Source organism: Antechinus flavipes, chromosome 2 (genome assembly GCF_016432865.1).
Source record: "Antechinus flavipes isolate AdamAnt ecotype Samford, QLD, Australia chromosome 2, AdamAnt_v2, whole genome shotgun sequence".
Classification (NCBI taxonomy): Eukaryota; Metazoa; Chordata; class Mammalia; order Dasyuromorphia; family Dasyuridae; genus Antechinus; species Antechinus flavipes.
In genome coordinates this window covers 49364501-49374089 of record NC_067399.1, presented here as the reverse complement: position 1 = coordinate 49374089, position 9589 = coordinate 49364501, and positions in this window count along the sequence as shown.

Genomic DNA, 9589 nt, shown 5'->3' with positions numbered 1-9589 from the left:
TGAATTGGTAATGAGGCAATATGGAAATGAAAGATCCCCAAACTTATATCTAATAAAGTAAAAAGTCTTTCATTATGCTTTTTGAGGGGAAAAAAAAATGGTAAATATATCTGTAACCAGATTTTTGATTTAGGAGTAATGCAGCCATTATTCTGATTGGGAAATGGGGGGTGTATTTTGAGTTTAAAAAAAATTAGTTTGGGGGCAGCTAAGTGGCGCAGTGGATAGAACATCAGCCCTGAAATCAAGAGAATCTGAGTTCAAATCTCACCTCAAGACACTTAACACTTCCTAGCTGTGTGACCTTAAGCAAGTCACTTAACCCCAGTTGCCTTAGCCAAAAAAAAAAAAAAAAAAATTTAGTTTGAAGAAGCCATCATAAAACATCTTTTAAATGGCTCTGTGTAAATGTGTTGATCCACTGTGGAGACACCTAATCTGCGTAGTTCCAAGTAATGAGAATTGGTTTCAGTTGTGGGACATCAAGGGAAACCTGAAGGGTATCTCAACTCTTCAAAGTTTTTTTTTACTCTCTTGGCTACAATAATCTTTTAGAATGATGTGGGGTAGTCATGGTTGGTTAAATGTTAATACTTTTATTTTAGCATAAAAAGGGGGGAATATGACCAAATTAAGTATTAATTTTAATTCAATTATGAAAATAACTGGAAAGTCTTAACATGGCACTCATATCCTAAGATATCAGTGCCTAAGGAGAAAATTACTAACTTGCAAAGCACAATGTCAGCAAATTCCCAAATATAAAATGATGAACAATATGACACGGTCTTAACAATTTTCTCTCATTAGAGAAAGAACATTCCTAAAGGAGGGAACAGACAGAAAGACAGAAAGACAGAAGACAATCTCTCTCTTCTAAATTTCCCATGTGAGCTCACAATGATTTGGCCTTTTACTTTAGCTTGTCATCTAATGGAAAATAAAGACAGCTAGGTGGCACATTGGATAAAGTGCCAGGCCTGGAGTCAGGAAGACTCATCTTCCTGAGTTCAAATTTGGTCCCAGACACTAACAGATGTCCCTGGAAAATCACTTAATCCTGTTTACCTCAGTTTCTTCTTCTGTAAAAGAAACTGGAGAAGGAAATGGCAAACCACTTCAGTATCTTTTCCAAGAAAACCCCAAATTAGAAGTCCAAAAGAGTTGGACAGACTAAAAAAAAAAAAAAAGAGACTAAACAACAACAATAATAAAGGAAAATGAAAAGGGAAAATTATAAGTATCTGTAGCTTTCTCTAAAGAGGCTGCTTGTTCCCATTTTACAGGTCAGGAAACTGAGTTTCTGAAAGACTGAATGACTTGTCCAGAGATATACACTGCTATTATCCCATTGCAAATCTGTTCTGACTCCCAAAATTGATGGTCTTGTCAGCTGCTTGTATTTTAATTTTCTTAAAGTCCTAGATAACTGTGTCACATTGTATAACAGAGAAGTTGTTTTCCTTCTCTGGGCCTCAGGTTCTTTACTGTTAAACATGGAGATTGGATCAGATACCTCTAGAATATCTTCCAGCTTTGAGTCTCAAGCTCTGAAAGTACTCCAAAAAATATTTCGAAAAATCAAATAAGAGAGGCAGAGGAAAAAGGGACCCAGGGGGAGGGGGGAGGAAGGGGGAAGGAGAAAGTGGTGCAAAAAAAGAATTCCTGAAAAAAGCAGAATTGGCCAAATGGAAAAAAAGAAAAATTAAAAACTTACTGAAGAAAATAATTTCTTAAAAATTAGAATTGAACAAATGGAAACTAATGACTCCATGAGACATCAAGAAACAATAAAAGAGGGGGCAGCTAGATGGCACACCAGCCCTGAAGTCAGGAGGACCTGAGTTCAAATCTGACCTCAGACACTTCGTAGCTGTGCGACTCTGGGCAAATCACTTACCCCCAATTGCTTCAGCAATAAATAAAAAGGTGAAAAAAAGAAACAATAAAACAAAATCAAAAGCATGAAAAAATAGAAGAAAATCTGCAATATCTCACCAGAAAAACAATTGATATGGAAAATAGATTGAGAAAAAAATAATTTAAGAATCACTGGATTATGTAAACAATCATGATCAGAAAAAGAGCCTAGACATCATATTTCAATAAATTATCAAGGAAAACTACTCTGTTATCTTAAATATTTCAAGAAATTACAAGGAAAACTGCCCTGATACTTTAGAATCGGAGGGTAAAATAGAAATTGAAATAATCCATTGATCATATCCTAAAAGAGATCCCCAAAAAGAAAATATTCCAGGAATATTATAGCTTAATTCCAGTGCTCTCTGGTCAAGGAGAAAACATTGCAAGCATCCAGAAAGAAACAATTCAAATATCATGGAGCCACAGTTAGAATAACACATGATTTAGCAGCTTCTACATTAAATGAGCAGAGGACTTGAAATATAATATTCCAGAAGGCAAAGAATCTAGGATTACAATCAAGAATCACTTACCCAACAAAACTGAGGATAATTCTTTGAGAGGAATGGATATTCAATAAAATAGAAGACTTCCAAGCATTCCTAATGAAAAGTCCAAAGTTTAATAGAAAATATATTCAAACAGAATAATACTACTCAAGTAGTAAAAAGGTAAAGAAGAAAAAGAAATCATAAGGAATTAAGTTTAAACTATTTACATCCTACATGGGGAGATGATATTTTTAATTCCTAAGAAAGTTTTCTTTATTAAAGTGGAACAACACAGAGGATAAAGGTATGAATTGACTATGATGGGATGATACCCCAAAATAAAATTAAGTTAGAGAAAAAGAGATGCACTGGGAGAAGAGGGAAGAGAGAAATAAAATGGAGGAAATTATCTCACATTAAAACGTAGAGCTTTTATAGTGGAGGAGATGATGGGATGGGGGGAAGGGCAAAGGCAACACCTGAACCTTACTCTCATCTGAATTAGTTCAAAGAGGGAATAACATATGAATTATTAGATATAGAAATCTATCTTGCCCTATAGGGAAGGGAAGGGGGAGAAAAAAGGAGAATGCTGATAAGAGAGGGGCAGATTCGGGGAGATATTGATTAAAAGCAAAACAATTTGAAAAGGAATAGAGTGAAGATAGAAACAAAGAAAGGATAAATGTAGAGGGGAGGGAAAGCATGATGGAAGCAAATAAATAGTATTCATAACTCTGAATGAATGTAAATGGTATTAACTCAACCATAAAACAGAAGCAGATAACAGAGTAGATGAAAAACCAGAATCTTACAATATGTTGTTTATAAGAAATACATTTGAAGCAGAGAGACATACACAGAGTAAAACTAAAGAAATGGAGAAGAATATCTTATGCTTCAACTAAAATTAACAAAAAAAGCAGGAATAGCAATCATGATCTCAGACAAAACAAAAGCAAAAATCTAATTAAAAGAGAGATGCAGAAAAACCACATTTTGCTAAAAGGTACCATAGACAATGAAGTTATATCAATATTAAACATCTATGCACCAAATAGTATAGAATCCACATTCTAGCTTGTTTGTTTGTTTGTTTTCCTAACTTGCCCAGGGTCACAGAGTTAGAAGTGTTAAGTGTCTGAGGCCAGATTTGAACTCAGGTTGTCCTGACTTCAGGGCTGGTGCTCTATGCACTGTCCCACCTAGCTGCCCCCAAATTCTGTTTTTAAATAGCATTTTATTTTTCCCCCAATTACATGTAAAGGAAAATTTTAGCCTTTATTTATACAAGATTTTGAGTTCTAAATTTTTTCCCCTCTTTCCTTTTCTTTCTGCCTCTTTTCTGAAGATGACAAGCAGTTTAATATAGTTTATACATAGTATCCAAATTCTTAAAGGAAAAATAAAATGAATTGCAGGAGAAAATAGTAAAAACATACTAATAGGGAACCTCAACTTTCCCTTCTCAGAATTAGACAAATCTAACAAAAAAATAAACAAGAAAGAAATTGAATAGAATTTTTAAAAGTTAGATATAATGGACCTCTGAAGAAAATTGAATAGAAATAAAGAGGAATATATCTTTCTCTGAACAGTATATGACACACAAAAAAGTGATCATATATTTGGGCATAAAAACCTCACAATTAAAAACAAATATTAGATGCCTCCTTTTAAGATAATAATGCAATAAAAGTTACATTCCATAAAGGACCATGGAAATCTAAATAATCTAATCTTAAAGAATAAGGCAGTCAAAGAATAAATCATAGAAACAATAATTTCATTAAAGAGAGTGACAACGATGTGACAATATACCACAATTTGTGGAATGCAGCTAAAGCAGTACTTAGGGGAAATTTTATATCTCTGAACACTTCTATTAATAAAATGGAGAAATAGCAAATCAAGGAATTGGGCATAGAATAAAAAAAAAAAAAAGAACAAATTAAAAATCCCTTGTTAAGCTGGGGCGGCTAGATGGCAAGGTAAAAAGATAAAGCAGTAGCCCGGGAATAGAAGGACCTGCATTCAAATAGGTCCTCAAACACTTAATATTTATTAGTTGTGTGACCCTGGGCAAGTCGCTTACCCCCAATTGCCTTATCAAAAAAAAGAAAAAGAAAAGCCAAATTGGAAATCTAAAAACCAAAGAAGAGATTAATAAAATTGAAAGTAAGAAAACTATTAAACTGACAAATAAAACTAGAAACTGGTGAACAATAAAATTGATAGAAAAAAAATTACTATCCTAAAAAAAAAAAAAGAAGGTGAATTCATCACCAATGAAGATGAAATTAAAGCAATTATTAAAAACAATTTTGCCCAATTTTATGCCAATAATCTAACAATCTAAGTAAAATAAATATGTACAAAAATATAAATTGCCCAAATTAACAGAGGAGGAAATATAATACTTAAATAATGCTATCTTACAAAAAGAACTGGATTCTAGTCATATGAAAAAATACTCTAACTCACCATTGATCAAAGAAATGCAAAATAAGACAACTCTGAAGTGCCACTATACATATTTCAGATTTGGCTAAAATGACAGGAAAAGATAATGATGAATGTTGGAAGAGATGTGGGAAAACTGGGATATTAATGCATTGTTGGTGTTGTGAACTGATCTAATCATTTTAGAGAACAATATGGAACTGTGCCCAAAGAGCTATTAAACTGCACACCCTTTGATCCAGCAGTGTCTCTACTGGATCTGCATCCTATAAAGATCATAAAAAAGAGAAAAGGACCTATGTGTGCAAAAATGTTTGTGGCAGCCCTTTTGACAAGGAACTGGAAACTGAGTAGATGCCCACCAGATGAGGAATGGCTGAATAAGTTATGGTATATGAATGTTATGGAATATTATTGTTCTATAAGAAATGTTCAGCAGGATGATTTCAGAGAGGCCTGGAGAGACTTACATGAACTGATGCTGAGTGATGTGAGCAGAACCAGGAGATCATTGTACAACAAGATTATATGATGATCAGTTCTGATGGATGTGACTCTTCAACAGCGAGGTGATTCAGGCTAGTTCCAATAGACTTGTGATGGAGAGTGCCATCTGTACCCAGAGAGAAGACTGCAGAGATTGAGTGTGGATCACAACATATATTTTCATCTTTTTATTGTTATTTGCTTGCACTTTGTTTTCTCATTTTTTTTCTTTTGGATCTGATTTTTCTTATGCAGCATGATAATTGTGGAAATATGTATAGAAGAATCACATGTATTTAACAAATATTGGATTATTTGCTGTCTGAGGAAGGGGCTGAGGAGAAGGAAGGGAGAAAAAAATTTTAAATTTATGTCATCATTAGGAGAAATTTTATACAAATTTATATGCAAAGTGAAAGGCTTTTAGGCAGTCTCTTCTGAACCCTCTTGTTATATAACATTATAAAAATTTGCTTATCAAAACCAGGAAAAGTAGAGTGTAAGAATAGAACTTTGAAAATCATTTTTGATAAACAAAAAGGGCAAGAGTAGCCATCTAAGAACAGACATACTAAAACAATATATACCATTAATTATCTCACATTGAATAACATATCCCATGCCAACTTATTTTTTTTTTCATTATATCATTTTTCCTCAAAGAGGAACAGAAATGGTTAAAGGGCTAACTCTGCCACTCAGCCCTCCTGTCATCATATGTGATGTGATGTGATGTGATGTGATGTGATATGATGTGATGTGATGTGATGTGATGTGATGTGGAAGGATGTCAATAGGACATGGAGGGGCCTTGCTAAGGTAATAATCTGGGGTCGAGGTTTTCTTTGTATTTCCACAGATGAAGAAAACATAGATCCCAGAAAGATGTAGCTGCCCTGTCCAAATTGATCCAGAGCATGAAAAGAAAAAAAGACTCACAGAGTCTGACCACGCCGCAAGGAGAATCAAGTGGCTTGGCTCCTGTAGCTGGCCCTAGTGATGACATAAATTAAAATGGGAGAAGGAAAAACCAAAACCTTCTGGGGTATTATACAAAGTCCACTTTGGGTGAGAATAGTTGATTGGGGAGAATACATTTCTGAAATTCTATTGTATGGAAATGGATCTCAATATTTAGTTAAGGAATTTTGGTATTAATAAGCATGGAGGGGAGTCAAATAGTTCATAATTAAATTTAATTTTACTGGACTTACTAAAGACCTTCCCCTATGTATTACTACAAATGCTAGCTTTGACAGCTATAGTCTGATACAACCTATTCATTTTCGTTATAGAGATGACCCTTTTCACAGGCTAGTAGGAATGTTGTGAACCCTCTAAGCATGTAAAAAAAGCTTTGAGTTTGTAGATTCAAAGCATACAAAGCATACAACATTTCCTCAATCTAATGACCACTGTTATGAGTATATTGGGACAGAATTGTGAAACAACTCCCAATTGGGAATCCATATATCATCCTGTCCGAATCAGGACCAAGGGACTCTGAAGAAACTGAGTCTCCTTTTCTAGACTGCAGAACAGAATAGAGACTTTGTCACACAATCTGGAATCAGACTTATGTGTCTTGGCTCATAACCGCCATATACCTGGGGGCTACCCCAAACCAAATTGGTGGGGAAATAATCAAAAGGGGAATGATAACATTTGGAAAATCACATTGATAAGGTCTAGATTTAGGGAACCAAAATGAGATTAGGGTTTCTGGTGGTCAGGGAGTTAAATAATAAAGTCTAGCGGCAGGTTTGGGGTTCAGGGAACCAAATAGAGAGGTTTGGCTCCCATGCACCCCCTTGGAATTCAGCACAAGTGTAGGGAGTTTGGGGGAACTCATTTATGAACTCAGGTCATCCTGACTTCAGGGCTGGTGCTCTATGCACTGCGCCACATAGCTGCCCCCAAATTGGGGGTTTTGGTTCCTTCTGGCGGTGCAGAGATTCTCTGTAAAGGAATTTACAGACCCAAAAACCTAGATTGATAAAAGAGGTTTATTATAGGGATTGGAAAGTAAGGTTAGACATCCTGACAGAGAGGCATAAAGTCTCATTAGGGAAATAGGTGAGAGTAAAGAGAGGGTGACACTGGAAAAGAATATTCCAGTGGGCAGAGGCCCTTGGCATACAAGCATGGCATAGCTGGCATGTTTAGAACCTTTGCAAAGAAAGGATTTTAGTTTGGCTCTTTTATAATGGGAGCTTTGGCTAGAAGCTGAAGGGAACTTGTGGGTGGAGTTCTACAAGCTGGATTTCAGCTTGAACTGAATTTGAATTGAATGAGTTTCTTTCTAGATAACAGAATTAAATTGTCTGCTTTCCCTTGGGCAGAATCCCTCACTGAGGCAGAGTTGAAGGAGATTTTCTCCTTCAAGGATTTTTAGAGTTTCAGGGGTACCTTCTTCATTACTGTTTACTCCTACAGAGGGATATTAACAGAATAGAAATAAGAATGTATTATAGAATGCTACAATGTAGGCATATTTGGGGAATGATTATGCTTTCATGTGGAGAAAAGGAAGGAAGAAGGAGTTTATAATGTTACTTGCAGGGAATGCAAAGTTTCTGAATGCATACGAAGTAAGGTTAATACTAGTATTATGTTATCATGAAGCCTTCATTTAATATGCTACCTATGTAGAATAATAGGTATCACACTTGAGCAGACCATTCCTTGGAGAACATTGAACATTTACTCAGCAAAAATAGAAAGATATATTTCATGTATTGTTTTTGGTATAATTCCATTAGTTTCTATTTTAGTTTCCAGTGCCTCGATTGCTTTATCTGTAACCACTATTTAAAATCCAGTGGTTCAAGCTAATTATTTGCATGAACTTAAATATCTCTAATTATTTGTATGAACAAAATATCTCTAAAGGGTTTGCAATACAGAATAAAATTAATAAGGAATTTTATAAAGCTATAAATCAGTTAAGGGAGGATATCCTTGAAATAGGGTGAGAAGTGAATTGAGGATTGTTTAGATGAAGATGGGTGACTATAGATTCACTAGTTTTTGTATGATTAATAAGGAATACAATGAGTCAGAGTGGGAATGGGATAAAATTAGAAATGACCTTAATGGATTATGGGTAAATTCAAATGTTACATTGGATATTGAAGATCTTCAAAAAATTGCTGATATGTTAAAGAATCATATCAAAATCTAGAATCTGACCAGACTGCCCAAACAATTGCTGATTGGGTTAAGAGAGCACCAGGAACATTCAGTGCCATTGGATATGAAATTATACTCAGCATTTGCTGTAATTTTACTTATATGTACCTGTGGACCTACTCTCTTAGGCTGTTTTTTAGAAATCTCTAGAAACTAACAATGTGCTTCAGAAAGTTAGATCAGAGAAAACAGAAACCAGGGTTGGTCACAGAACAGTGCTGTTCATAATAACATGTGGTTTTAGGATATATAAGCAGAATGATTTCTCTTAATAAACGGTTCTGTTGACTTATCAGCAACCCTCTCTCCTTATTTTCAAGGGCCACTAGCCCACTTTTGTTGTGCTGGTCACAACACACAAGAGGTACTTGACTCCATCCATCACTCATTGTGAGTAGGAATTGTTTCCTTCTTTCTACTTGTTTTCTCAATGCATGGCACATAATAGGTGCTTAATAAATGTTTATTGATTGATGACTAATAAGTGTTTTATGTTTATTCCCAGTGCCTGGAACACAGTAGGTTTTTTTTTTTAATTTTTATTTAATAATTACTTTATATTGACGCTCGTTTCTGTTCCGATTTTTTTTTTCCCTCCCTCCCTCCACCCCCTCCCCTAGATGGCAAGCAGTCCTTTATATGTTGGATATGTTGCAGTATATCCTACACAGTAGGTTTTTAATCATTGTTGATTGACTGATTACTCTGTTAGCTGGATGTAGAGGGCATAAAGTTTGGTAGGTCCTTAATAAGTGTTTATTGAATAATTGATGATTATTGTTTATGTTTATTCCCAGTCCCCGGAACACAGTAGATTTTTAGAAATTGTTGACTGATTATTCTAACAGCCCGGTGTGGAGAGAATAAAGTTTCACTTTCCCATACAGAAATAGATCACCAGGTGGAGGAACTTCCTCCACCACCAGTCTAACTCTTAACTGGGAACTCAGATACCCGTCCAGGTCCTCCCAGGTAACCGTTGCTAAGGGAAGGTGTGGCCCTCTGAGGAAGTCGATTTACGCATGCGCAGT